At 39.2% G+C, this 14,746-nt stretch overlaps 1 protein-coding gene across 5 annotated transcripts in view; it reads right to left on the reverse strand.

Moving 5' to 3' along the window:
• KLF12 (KLF transcription factor 12) overlaps window positions 1–14,472 on the reverse strand; it is a 418,858-nt gene extending 404,386 nt beyond the window's left edge. For 2 of the 5 annotated variants that reach the window (XM_054586424.1, XM_054586427.1), the window contains exon 1: window positions 14,119–14,472. The gene's annotated coding sequence lies outside the window, so the exon portion shown is untranslated. Of the gene's footprint in view, window positions 1–13,865 lie in introns of all 5 variants that reach the window. The other 3 variants (XM_054586425.1, XM_054586423.1, XM_054586426.1) reach the window with 2 other exon arrangements.
• Between the last annotated feature and the right edge of the window lie 274 nt (window positions 14,473–14,746).

Consider the following 14,746-nt stretch of genomic DNA (forward strand, 5'->3'; position numbering starts at 1 on the left):
ATGTACCTACATTGCGGGCTGATCCTTAGTCTGTGCAGGTAGAGGAGAAAACCAATTGATATGTTTTTCTCTCTTTCTCTCTCCCTCTCTCTGTCTCTCTCTCTCCCTCCTACCTCCCTTCCTCTCTCTCTGTCTTTAAAATTAATGAACACTGTATCCTCCAGTAAGGACTAAATAAGAAGAAGAAGAAGAAGAAGAAGAAACAAACAAATAGAAAGATTTCTATTTGAAGACAGACATTCCAGGAACTTGAACTGGGATGGTACAATGCACTAAAAATAACATTAAAATATTAATTGTCCCCCAGTTATATATAACAATAAAATTCCAATAAAATCACAACAGGGTTTTCATGTATTTTGGGGTCAGGGAAGGTGGTATAATGAATACAAAATATTCATTAAAATTGAACTTTATTTACCTGTCTGAATATATCTAAGAAAATTATTTTAAAAAGAAAATTGTTACTATCATAGGATATAAGAGAATATAAGATAGGACAATTGTGAAATTATATTTACTGGTAAAACAATACAACCTCCTAAAAATGGCATGGACATAATGGATTAGTTACACAACTGAAAATAAACAAAACCAGAACCCATGTCTTATACCACATACAACTAAATATTCCAAATTTGGACTAAACGACAACATGGAAAGAAAAATTAAATCTAAGTGCAGGAGATTACATGCCTATTTTATCATTGGAGAAAACCCTAAAAAAAGGAAAAAGAAAAAGAATCTATAATATAAAAACTAACAACGTTATATATCAAAAGCTATCCCTTGAACAGATAAGAGTGAAAGATCAGTTTTGGAAAAATTATTTGCAATACAGATATCAGTCAAGTGATTAATAGCTGTAATATATAAAGAATTCCCACAAAAGGACAAAAACCAAATAGAAAAATGGACAAAGAACATGAAAGGCAATTCTTAAGAACAATTCCAATTAAACTACAAACGCAGAAAAAGATGTTCAAAGTCACTAGCAGTTGGGAAATACTAATTTATAGTAGCAATGAGATAACACTACACACAATAATCAGACTGGAAAAGTGTCAACTATTGATGATGGAGTTTCAAGGAAAGGCTTATTGCCCACATTACTGGCAAAATCATAAACAGCTATAGTCTTTTTTTTTTTAAGCAATGTGGCAACCTTGCTTTAACAATGTAACATTTTGAAGTGGTAATTCCACCCTAGGAGTCTATTCCATAGATCCTCAGAGTACAGATATAAAATATTTATTACAATATTGGTTTTAATGGCAAAAACTGGATACACAGTATTACCCATCAATGGTTAATTAATGGTTAAATAGACTACGAAATAACCATACCTGGGAATATCATGCAACAGCTGTTTTGTTTTGGGGTTTTTTGGATTAGAGCTATAGCAGCTGGGTGTAAAGATTTCCCCTGGGCAGTACTGAACGAAAAAACTAAGTTGAAAATAGTTTCCGAAAAATAAAGAACAAATTGAACTAACAAGCAACATAGAGACAGACTCATAGATAGAGAGTAGGCTGACAGCTTTTGGTGGAGGGAGGGTGGGGGTGGGTTGGTGAAGGGATCCAGCAAAAAAGAAAGAGAACGTAGGGACACGAGCGAGTGTGGCAGTGAGGCGAGCGAAGGGGGAGAGGGCGTGGGGGATGATGGTGGGAACGTACGATACAATAAATAAATACACGCACGGACAGAGAGAACTAGGTCGAAAATAGTTTCCAAAAACTAATCCAATTTTTATAAGCAGCGATCAAAAAACCTTGTGTAACTGTGTGCTGATACACTTATGATATGGAGACAAATATGAAAGGACACAGAGTAGTTACAATGACGCGGGCTACAGAGGGACAGAATGCGATCATTGGCTAAAGGAAGAAGGGGAGCCAAGTACAAAAGAGGAAAATGAGTTTATTAAGTAATAAAGTTTAAAGTCTGCACACGTGTGTACCTAATTTTATCTGAGAGAGATGCTTGCAAATGCTACCCAATAAGCGAGTCTCTGGAAAATAAAGCTTATTTCCTACAGATTGTAAACTGTGTTCATTCAAAAAACTGAGGCATAAAAGTAATAATAAAGTCACATTTAAATACCATAAGGAGAAATGCCCTTGTAGTTGAGAGCTTCGAAAAAATCAAAATCAAAAATAAACATCATAAATGCCTAGCTTTGAGCTGGCTGTAAACATTAAGAGTTTATGCCTTTAAAATGTATCGTACACATTCTAAATAGAATAAATGTGCAGTATAAATTTTTCTGGAAAAAAACTTTAAAAAATCACATGCTTACCAGAAAGCTTTTCTGGTAAGAGTAAAAGTGCATAAAAGAGACTAAAACATAAATCTAAAAATATCTTAGGGTATTGTTTTTAGGGACATTAAAGATCTAAATGAAGAAAATACAGTAATCCAGAATGCACCAGTTCGGCCCTTCCTTGGGGTTTAGCTGAGCTGCTTCTTCCAAGATCTGCCTGTATGTACCTTAGGACAAAGCCCATGTTTAATTTACCTTTATATTCTCAGCACAAGGCCCTGGTACATAGTAAGAGATAAACCATCTCCCCAATTTTCCTCAAAGAATTATAGATGCCTCCAATTACACAGTCTCTTCCAGGATTGAGCAGCTTGATATCTCTGGGCTGATATAAATGAAGGTTTTTTTTTTTAATGTCTTTTTAAAGTGCATTTTGGAAGCGGATTAGAATTGGCTCAATAATATTCAATGGACATCTATCTCATGTGAGCTACACACTAGACAGTGGCACCTCTTTTGTGCAATGTGGACTTTGGAAACTTTGGCTTTTTAGGGCTAAGTGAAAGTCAGAAAGAGAGCAGTGGAATGAAATGAAAAACATTATTTTACTGGTGTTGGAAATCAAGGTTCTAGTTTGACTCACCCACCTTCTAGTTATTTTACCTTTATTTGACTTTAATTTCTTCATTAATAAAATGGTAGTATGTCCAATCTACCTTATGGGATTGTCAAGACGAAACTAAAACCACTCTGTAAACCACCATGCACTAAGCAGTTTTTTACTAGCCCACACTTCTCAAGTATTCTAAACTGTCTTAATTACCACGTTATTTATAAATAAAACACAAATCCCCCAGCCTCGAGCCCTGGTATAGTCTCAGTATACTCAATAGAGGGCTCAATATACAATAATTCCATCAATGCTCTTTATAGAATTATTAAAAGTCCTTTTCTTTCTCATTATATACTCTCAAAATAAAGTATTTTGCATTTGCCTAAGTGTCCTGTATTTATATCTAAAGTAGAAAAGTTAATGCACATTCCAGACAATTTCACTCTATAAATATCTAACCAACTTTATGTATGATTTCTTTCCAAATATCACCAAGATATGGAAGCAGCCCAAGTGTCCACCCGTAGATAGTGGACAAAACAACTATGGGGCATTTACACAACGGAATATGACTTGGCCATAAAAAGGAAATTTGACCCTTTGAAACAGCATGCATGGACCTGGAGAACACTACGGTAAGTGAAAACAAGCGAGTCAGAGATAGACAAATACCATATGATTTCACTCATGTGTGGAATCTAATGAACAAACGAGCAAAACAGAGACAGACTCATAGATAAACAGCAGGATGGCAGCTGGGGGAGGGGGTTCGGGGGTGGAGGGTTCAAGCAAAAAGGGAAAAGGACTCATGGACTTGGACAACAGGGTGGTGATGGGGGGCTATAAGGGAGATAAATGGTAACGGAAAAAATAGAATAGAAAAGCAATTATTAAAAATAAATAAATAAATATCCCTTCAAGCAACACTTCTGATAAACTACAACTGACTCTGACCTTCTGTAAGACTGATTGGTTTTTCAGTTTTTCCCCCATGGTTTTTCTGTTAAAAAAAAAAAAATTCTTATTCCTATATTCAAAGATTCTGGATCAAGGCTAAAATTCACATCATTTATAAATAATATGTCACACATAAATCTCTTCAGTAATATAAAAAAATTTCATTAGATAATATCAAATAAAGAATATTTTTAAAATTTTATTAATCACTCATTATTTTTTTGTTTTGCCCAAATAAACTTTCCCTGAACTCATTATCACACTGCATGCTCTACTGGTCAAGTATATCCCAGGATTTATTTTTGGAAAAGAAAATGTTTTCACGATATGGCAGGTGACAGAAGTTTAACCAAAACACCATAAAGTCATCAGCCCTAAAAGATAACAGAAAAGGAGGCGTGAAATCACCACAGTTGCCAGAATACCTTTTTAATCTGCTTTCTTTCACCTGCAACATGCTTTGCTTTGCTATAAAAAGCAAGCTGTCTCCATGAAGGACTTTTGTCAATCCCTGCAACTCTGGTCTCTCAGGTAGAAGCAACATCTTCCCCATGCATTTTGTTTAACGGAAATTATAGCACTTGGTCCATTTATCATGAATTACTTTGTATTTTAATTATCTACAAAAGTTTTCTCTCCCCTACTTAATTTTCAGCTCATTAATGGTGATGTCCAACCCATTTTCATATGATTCCAGATACATGGTAGAAACTAAATGAGTATCGTTCAAATGGATAAGTAGGCATATTTTTAAATATATAAGATGATTTTTATAGATAAGATAATCTTATATAGATAAGATTACATTTATTATGTTTCTGACTTCAATAGCTTTATCAAATAGCAAAATGCATATTGACCAGAATTTACTGGTCGACTATTACCACTATGGTCCTGTAACAATTGCCTTTTGAATTTTTTTTATTTGATGTCAGTATGTTTTAGTATTGGGTTGGCCAAAAACTCTGTATGGTTTTTCTCTGTAAAATAAAAAACACATTCTTCATTTTAACCAAAAACTTTATTGATTTGGATATTTTGAGTATGTCAGCTACCTCCTGCATGGTATAATGTTAATCATTCTCAATGTCTCAATTTGATCACTATCAAACTTCAACTGGTCTACTCAACCATGGAGCATTGTCCAGCAAGAAATGTCCTGAACGAAACTTCGCAAACCACTTTTGACATGTTCAGTCAGGCACAGCACCTTCTCCAAACACTGCACAAATCTTTCATTGTGTTTCAATTGCATTTTTACCTTTCTTGAAATAATAAAGCATAATATGCCAAAAATGTTGCATATTTTCTCCCATCTTCAGTATTAAAATGACTACACAAAAATTCACCAATTTTGATAATTTTTTAATATATGCTGATATGTCAGCTGTCATAATACAATCTAACAAAATTGTTTTGAATGAAGTTAAAGACAACTAAGCGCTACCAGAGCCATCTTACCAAGAGAGCTTTTCAGCCAACCCAATACCTACATTAGCAAACACAGAACTGGCTTCTGTATGGAAGTAAACATTTTAGTCAAAGTATTTAGTAAGTGTACTATGTCAATACAATCTATAATAAAATAATGCACTTAATGCAATATTTACTTGAATATACTTTCAGTTTTTGCTCTGTAATAGACTAACTGGAAGATCTACTTAATGATGGAGGGAAATAAGAGTAACACAAGGCTTTTCAGTGTTCAAGTCTCTGCTCTGAAACTAAATGGCTATCGACCATGATGGCATTATTTTAGTGAAAATCAGTTTCCACATCTATAAAATACACACCAAAATATCACACACATATACACAATAGGTTCTCTTCAATAAAGAAGAGAATCTCTTTTTTTTTTAATCCCCATGCAAGGACATGTTTTCATTGCTCGTTAGAGAGGAAGGGAGAGAGGAAGGGAGAAAGAAGAACATCAATGTGAGAGGTAAACATCAACTGGTTGCCTCCCACACATGCGTGGACCAGAGATGGTACATGCCCAGACTGGGGAATAGAACCTGCAACCTAAGGTACGCACCCTGCCTGGGAATTGAACCCGCAACCTTCCAGTTATGGGGCAACGCTCAAACCAATTGAGCCATGCCAACCAGGCCAGGGATCTCTTTTTCTGTATATACACAGTGCACTCCTAAAAACTTGTTCAGAACTCAAATATGTGTAAGTCAAGGGACCAGACATGTTTTAAAAGGCCCATGCCTAAAGACAAAAGAAAAATTGTAAAATTTGTAATTACACACAATCTATTCAATATATTCAAATGTCATTAAAAACAGATATACAGCATTTTGTGTATTCTGCAATATTATTTTTCACAATTTATCAGCTTAACTCCATTAAGTATTTTTAGTAAAGATTCACTCTCCAGCACACTTAATGATTTGTCTCAGTAGTGTATCAGGGTAATATACCCCATTTCTCATAACTAAAAGTAGCACTTTCATTTTCCCTTTTGTCTATTCATTTTGTTAATGAAAGACAAAAGGTAAAATTTTCAAATATTATTTCAAATGTGGCAGTCACAAGAGGGTGGTGCAAGGATGTCACCTGGCACAACCATCATCACACAATAGCTAAAAAAATGCATTCATAAACTGATGTTCATAAGCCAAAACTCAGTGTACAAAAAAGGTACTCTAGGGGTACAACATATTATATTCACAGTCTCAATTATCTGAAAGTCAACTACACATACCTGTTCACTAAAGAGTGCCTACAAAAAAGCTAATTCATGCCCCGGCCTGTGTGGCTCAGACGGTTGGGCGTTGTCGTCCCACGCCAAAAGGCTGCTGGTTGATCCCCGGTCAGGGTGCATGTCTGGCTTGCAGGTTCAGTCCCCAGTTGGGGTGCCTGCGAGAGGCAACTGATTAATGTTTCTCTCTCACATTGGTGTTTCTCTCCCCTCCTTCTCCCTCCCTTCCCCTGTCTCTAAAATCAAAAATAAAATTTAAATTAAAAAAAAAAGCTAACGCATGAAAAGTACAGTATCTTAACTTCTGAATTATAGTAGCTGTACAATAAAGAGTAGCTCTTTTATTTTGTGCTACTATTCATTCTGAATGGCTGCTTTTAAAAGAAGCAGCAATATATGGGAGCAGACTATTATCACTGAGCACTAAGTAGGTACTAGGTTCTAGATGCTAGATGCTTTCCAAACGTTACCACAATTTGAATCGTCAAAAAAATTTTGCAATGTTGACATTATTTGTTCTTTTTGTTTTTATTTACTAATGAGTAAACTAAAACTTGGAGAATTAACTTGCTCAGGTAGCTAACAACTGATTAGAGGTTTCAAATCCAGTCTTGATTCCAGTGCAAGGTTTTATTTGCAGGAAGAAAAAAAAAATTCAAAAAAATGTAGTGAATTGTGGAATGGCTAATAGGGTTGAAATATATTTATAGTAGCTAGAGATAAAAAAGACTTAGGTAGGAAATGACCAGGATATTGGCATTCAGCTACTGAAGGGTTATCTTATGGACTACATCCCTCAGTTTGTCCTTTCACTAAGTATTTTAGCCCTATACAATCAGTCACTACATTAAGCACTGTGTTAGAAGCCAGTAAAGTAACTATGAAGAAGATTCATTTCCTGCTCCCATGGGGCCTATTATTGGGAGGGGACAAGGCAGATCAAGAAGCAATTACACCAGAAATTGTGATATGGGGCCAAAGAATACAGACTGTAACCCGGGATATTCTTAAAGCAAGAGATGATAAATATGAATCACACAAAAAATGATGTTTAACAGCGATTGTTGTAACATGAATAGGAGTCAGGCAAGGTATATGTGTGACACGGGAAGAGTCTAAAGTGAGTTATATTGATGAGCTAGTTTGTGTTTGTTCTTTGCTCTTGTATGAAAAGAGTTTTTAGGAAAAGTCTGAAAAAATACTTTTTTTGTTTCTCAACTGCAGAAAATGTAGCTAGGGAGAAATGATGTACATTAATATTGTTCTTACTTTTCTCAAGTTTTAGAGAACTGAAAAACATGCATGGCAGAAAACTGCATATAAATAAAATGTGTTCAGTAATTTTTCAAATATCCATTTAAGATCTCCATCATCTACCTTTCTTTATGGCACATACGTTGTATTGAAACAATGTCTGAGTCCAACCAAGGGACACTAAGTCATAAATCAGGCATAGCTTAATCAACAGAATCTTGGCTTAACTAGGCATTTGCAGTTCAATAGACTGTTCTAAATTATAGTACAACAGCACAAATTTAATGATTCTATAAAAAAAAAAAATTAAGGGCATTTTTAATGACCTGTTGATAGAAGTTTTAGTTGACTCATTAAAGAAGTAGCCTAGAGGTTTACAATCTCTAAATAGTCATTGTTGATCTTTATTTTCAATTTTCTGTAACTGATCATGGGAACTGTATTTTCATCTATTTCTTTTCTTTTAAAAAGCTCAGCTACTTCACCTGCTTTACGTAATGTTAACAGCAACTTTTACACCAGCTACACAGAAACTTTTTAAGAGTGACCTTCTCAAGGTCATGGAGCAAATCTCTGGTTAGACAGGAATGGAATTCATGACCTTTGACTGCCAGAAGTTTTCTACCCACACTCGGAAATTCCTTCTCCATAAGTGTAATTTATATGCTCACTTTGAGAGGCTGGAAAGTTCAAGTCTTCTAGGGCAGGGAGTAGGGAGTGGGAAGGGAGTGGTTTTCCTGTCAAATCAGTTGCTAACCCAGTACTTCATATTTTTATGCACATTATTTCATTTTACCCTCACCACTGCCCAACTTATTATTCTTCCCATTTTACAGACTCAGAGAGGTTAAGGAATTAAACCAAGGTCATCCAGAGTTAATAAGCAAGAAAGTCCAGACTCAAACTGATATTTCTGCGACTTAAATCAACCCTGATTCCAGGATATATAATCTTAGCAGAAACCTAATTATGAAATAAGTGAAGGTTTTCTTTAAAGTTGTTTATTTCATTTCTTTACAATAACCCATCTTATTGCCATTAGGTTTGTTTATACGTTTGTTTGGGGGGTAGGGGGAGCAATGTTGTTTCCATGTTTTGTAATGAGTTTCCTTGTCAATCAAAAAAAAAAAAAAAGCAGCAGTAGTATTACTAAACATAGAATTTGAAAAAACTAACTGTATGTTTCCCCCCTTTTTTATGTAAGGGGGGTCATTTTACTATAATTCTTGGTTATAATGTATATGGTATAGGGGGTATGTACAAATACAGGTAAAGAATAAAAAACATTCATAAATATTATATACACATACACATATATACATGCATTAAATGGTGAATATAGGTATACATAATATATACATACATATATATATACACATACACACATACACACACACGCGCACACACACACACCCCACGCCAGAAATTACATTGAAAAGCCATATACAGAGGCCCTCTCACCTATGGTCTTGCTTTCCAAGATTTCAGTACCCTGGGTTAAAAATCACTACACGAACATTCCACAAGTAAACAATTAATGTTTTAAATCATGTGCTGTTCTGAATGGCATGATGAAATCTCGACATCCCGCCCAGAATGCGACCCACCCCCTGTCCACAGTGTCTGTGCTCCCCGCCCCTTAGTCACTCAGCAGCCTTCCAGGCAATCAGATCGACTATTGGGGTACCCCAGTGCTTGCGTTCAAGGAACCCTTTTTGAACTCAGGGCCCCAGAGTTCCAGAGCAGCGATGATAGTAATCAGGCTATGCCAAAGGGGAGCTAGAAAGTGCTCCCATTTAAGTGAAAAGATACGTATGGATAGGAGAAAACAGTGTACGTGGTGTTCCATACAACCCACCTTCCAGGTATCCACTGGGGTATTGAAACATATCCCCCCCAGGTACGGGGGGACTACTGTATGCTGATAAACATGGTGACTGTAGCACGTGGAGCACAACCCCTGGGTGTCTAGGCCAGCACCTAGTTAATAGCTGGCAGCTCCTATAGCCTCCGATGGGGGCAGGAAAACTATCCCAGAGCTCTCCCTTTTTCTCCCCTCATCGTCCCTGCAGCAACACAGCAAGCAACAGGGGCTTTCTGCTAGTGCACGTGTATCTAAATAGTAATACTGTTGGAATCAGTCTAATTACTATACTAAAAAACATTTAAAATATATATGCCACAAAATTAACAAAAAATAAAATAAAAGTAGGACTTTAAATGGAGGGGGGGAACTGGGGAAAGAAAGTCCATACCAGGGCAGAATTCTTTGAGTGAATATCCTGTAATCTACTGCCAGACCAAAACAAATTTTTATGGAACAGTATGACTACTCAAGTAGCCACTTTTATGACAATAAACACCCAAAACCGAAAAATCCTTTTGTAACATAATTACCGAGAATATATAGAGAAAGTAACCATTTAATCCACAGCATGTGTTCTCCACCACAGAACTCAAAAGCTGACATCAGACCGGGTGTGGCTGGTCTAGGCCCAGAACATGAACTCTGGCCAGCTGAAGTCAGACAGTCCTCTGGACAGGCTTGGGACCCACAAACCACGGAGCAGGTCTCATAGAACCTACGGCCGTTGACCTTCTGGGCACAGGGCAAGGCCCATCTGTTTACATGCATTTTGATTTTGGGAGGGGTAGTTGTGGTGGATGAGTTATAGCTGTGGCTACAGGGTGTTGCCAGTATTTAATTTTAATATTTTTATCCTAACATTTTGTACATACTTAAGACTGAAAACTGGGCATAACTTGTAGACTAAGAACAAATAAGAATTTTTTAATGGAAAATAAACAAACACTGGGCAAGATATAGGTATTTCCACTCTATTATCAAAATGTAAATGAAAGAGGTAAGCTACTGAAACCTATTTTAGGAATTATTTACAAAAATTAAAGTTGTTTTCTAAAAGAAAAAGGTAACCACGGTGTCCAGTCTGAATAAAACTGGGGATTTTGGGCTCTGATTCATTAATCAATATGGAAGCACAGTTTGGAAAACTTACCTTAAAAAAAAAACAAAAAAACTTTTCAATCTTTTCAATTTTGTGCTATTTCTAGTTTTGTACAATGAACTACTTTGTATCACATCAACAACATCAAGATTTATGAATGTGACCCTCTAGGGGTGTTTCTTTCACAATATATAGAAAACAAACTGTTTGACACCCTCATTTTAATGTGAATATTCTAATATTAATTTGCATAAATATGAAATTCCACACTTTGCATTACGTACAATGGTAAAAATGTCTGGGACCTTTATATATTCAACAATTTAACAACATCATCTCACTGATAAGGTTACTCTATACTAGATTAACCAACACTGGCTTGAGTTCCAAATGTCCTCAGTATAGGCCTGGAAGCCTAGGCTTAGAGACACATTATGCGTCTTTGCAGAGATTTTTAAAAATAAATAAATAAACCCTCTATGTAAGAGCAAATTATCTCATTAAGTTGGTAACAGCCTGCTGCATGATATGACATCTAAAACTCACTGAGTCCATGAAAGTCCACGTTTACCTTTCCCAGGAGGTAGGGACATAATCCCTGAGGAACACACTGCATGCATTTTTAAATGACCGGAACACTATCACTGCTATGTGCCTGCTGTGCGCTTTTAGCAATGCCCATCAAGCATCCTCATTTGTTCTTCCTTGGCCAGGGGAGAGTGAGCACACCAGGGCTTGCAGTCCCTTCCCTGTCTGGACACACGCAGGCTGCAGCTGTAGTAAACAACCGCCAGCCAGGAGTTGCTAAGGTCAAGGTCTCAACAGCTATACCAGGACCAGTTTTCTCCCAAATGACAGTCAGTTGTTGAAAAGGACTCATTAGCACAACAATTTTCATTCAATAAATAGTAATATAAAGCTCTCCAAAGTAGTTTAACTGACCGAAGTGTCTTTTGAATATGCATTAATAAATAACTGAAGTACTTCACAAATAAACAGAAACCCCTCGAGAATGTTTTGTTTACCAGGCGCAGCTACACTAGTTAGTTACACAGTTTTAGTTCATGAATTATGAAAATTTTACGTGAAAACATTCCAAATTTTCCCAGCTTAAGTATATTTCATAATTCTTAGGAATTAGAAGGTGGAATAATAAACCTCTTTCCTAAAAGCACTACAAATTTCTGCCAATTCTTGTATCCTCAAATTGCTCTCTCCCCAACTCAAAGCAGCTTAATATACTCCAGGTAGTCTCCAGATTGAGCGGGCTGCAGTGATAAAGAATAACTTACGCAACTGAAATGTTCGTCCTTCAACATCCTATTTCTACTCAGCTTCTACAGTTAAACATTTTCTGGCCTAAAAATACACCCCTTTATCATAACCAATTCCTATGTGTTTTTTTCAAAATGTAAACAACATTTGAATGAGGTCTGCAAAAAAAATTTTTTTTTTGGCGGGGTGGGGGGTGGGGGAGGGGGGGAACGGTACTGTTTTTATTAAATGCCAATTCCAAAGAGCAATTCTCAGAAGATGGTATAACCCACTCTCCAAAGTGACCACTCCTATCCCCATCACAAGCTGCTGCCCATAAAAAGCCACCAAATGTATTTCAAAGCATTTACTCATCTAAACAACTCTATCCTCCAGTAAGAAAAGGGCATGGTGGCGACTAGGTGGATTTGCAGAATGACGTGTATTTGATTGGCAGATGTCTACCGAAGCCACTAGATGCACATGCACTAAATGTAAATAGAGCTGTTCATCTCCCCGGTGTTACAGGGGAACCGAGAATACTAAAGCTGATTTAAAATAAAATATCCGAGTGCTCCGCCGAGAATTCTATTAGCCAGCGGAATTGCTTAAAACAATCCATATAGAACCATACTTAAACCATCCGTACAGTTAAATTAGAGAGCTGACAATATTAACCACACAAACTGTTTATCCAGATCACACATTCCGTCGTACTAATACTCTAACTCTACACAGTCAGCTTTCATCAACTGAATTAAGGCTATTACTATTAAAAGTATGCAAAACTCGAAAGGCAGGGTGAAGGGGGTTGGGAAGCTGCAGGGCATATAACAAAGGAATTGGTACTTTTTTCCAAGCATTTGCCTCAAATACACTTCGAAACAGAACTGTTGAGTGCACCCCACCCTTTTCCCCAAAGATAAAAGTTTTCAAAGTTCTAATAGGCAGCTCTCTAACCAACAAAAGCAGGATTGCTTCTCCCCGTAGGGGAGCATCTAACAAGAACACCAACTAATGTCGCTAAGGTCAAGTCCGAGTCCTCGGAGCGAGCTTCTAAGGCAAGAAGTGGCTCCCAGGCCGGCCAGGCGGGCTTCCGGGCCAGGGTGGACGTGCAAAGTTGCCCCTTGTCAACTCCGGCCGGTCCCCCGTAATTGAAAATAACAGCCACGGGGCAGCCCGTGGCTACTTCCACGGACGAAGCACTGTAGCAAGTGACAGTTACCCATCATTACGACCAGAGACAATAATGAATGTAGCACCAGGACCACTATTCATGCCAGCGGTGTCATCTCCGCCTTAACCCCTTCCCCTCCGCTCCTCCAGCGCACACCCACAGCCCACCCGGCCCGGTGCGGCAGCTATTCACCGAACTCGCTCCATTCGTGGGGGCAAACTATCAACACTTCCACAAGCCCTCCCCCCACCCCCCAATTCAGCCCGGGTGTTTTATTTCTCATCCTTGGCAACTGTCAGGCAAACACTGCAACCAACAATTCCACTAGGGATAGAAAAACATTTGCTTAATTCACGTTACTTGGTAAGTTCTTTTAGGAAAAAAAAAAAAATATTAGGGAGAGGGGCTCCTTCTTTCTTCTCCACGAATCCAGCGGACGCTACTTGCTTTGCAATAGCATCGCCCTCCCTGGGCCCCCTCCCGCTCCCCAACACTTTCCCCCTTTAAGAATACAGACCAACCAAAATGATTTAACTTGAGCAGATGACAGAAGGAAAATAAAACATGTTAAGAGAATACGGTCTGATTTGGGATGGCAAAAAAAAAAAAAGAGAGAGAGAGAAAGAGAGAGGAGGGGGTTGTTTATTTTGATAAGAAACGGAATCGGCACAGACCTGAACAGAAGCTGCAGAGCAGGAGAAATTGTTTTCTTTCCCTCACAGAGTCCCCCTCTCTCCCTTTCTCTCTCTCTCTCTCACACACACGAGCGCGCGCGCACACACTCACTCGCACACACACGGCGTCACCCGCGCACACTCACACGCACACTCGCACACGCACAGGCAGAGCCTCTCAGCTGCTCTCTGCAGTTCTCAGGAAATGAATGGGGGGCAACCCAGGGAACTGTTGTACTTGCAAATGACTTACCCGGATCACATGATGCGCTAAATGTAGGGTGGGCCGGTGGGTGGAGGCTGCCGAGACGCGAGCCCCGGTCTAGCGTGGGGAGCCTCGCCAGGCCCGCATCGAATTACCCCGGGGCCCAGCCGAGGGGGTTGCAAGACGCCGCTGCTCCTCCCTCGCAGCCCGCAGCTCAGGAAACCGGAGAGGCGCGGGTCGGGGGGGTGTGGGGCGGGGTGAGGTGGGGGGGTGAAAACACCAAACCCCCAAACAAAAGAGCTCCGGGTTCTCCTCCCCAGAAACAAAGCCCCGCCGCTGCGGGCGAGCCCCGGGGTGGGGCCGAGGGCGGGGGCGGCGGCGGGGAGGGGCTCGCTCAGCAGGCGCTAAGTCGCTTTATTGCCATAAAATGGGGCCCCCGAGCCGCTCCGCCCGAGGATTAGGAGGCGGGCTCTGAGTGTGATGGTTGAAATCCCCTGTGGGAAACTAACCCCTCCCCGCTCGCAGAGGTAGAAGGCAACACCCACTGCCCGGCCCTCGCCTCGCCGCCCGGGCCGCCGGGCTTGGGGGTGGGTCCGCGGAGCCTCCACCCCGCCCCACCCCGCCCCACCCTCGCCCCCGCCCCCGCCCCCAGCCTCCGGCCTCCGCCGCGCTTCCC

This window comes from Pteronotus mesoamericanus, unplaced genomic scaffold, assembly GCF_021234165.1.
Source record: "Pteronotus mesoamericanus isolate MK-2021 breed Mesoamerican mustached bat unplaced genomic scaffold, CSHL_Meso_final contig_94, whole genome shotgun sequence".
In the NCBI taxonomy this organism is placed as follows: domain Eukaryota; kingdom Metazoa; phylum Chordata; class Mammalia; order Chiroptera; family Mormoopidae; genus Pteronotus; species Pteronotus mesoamericanus.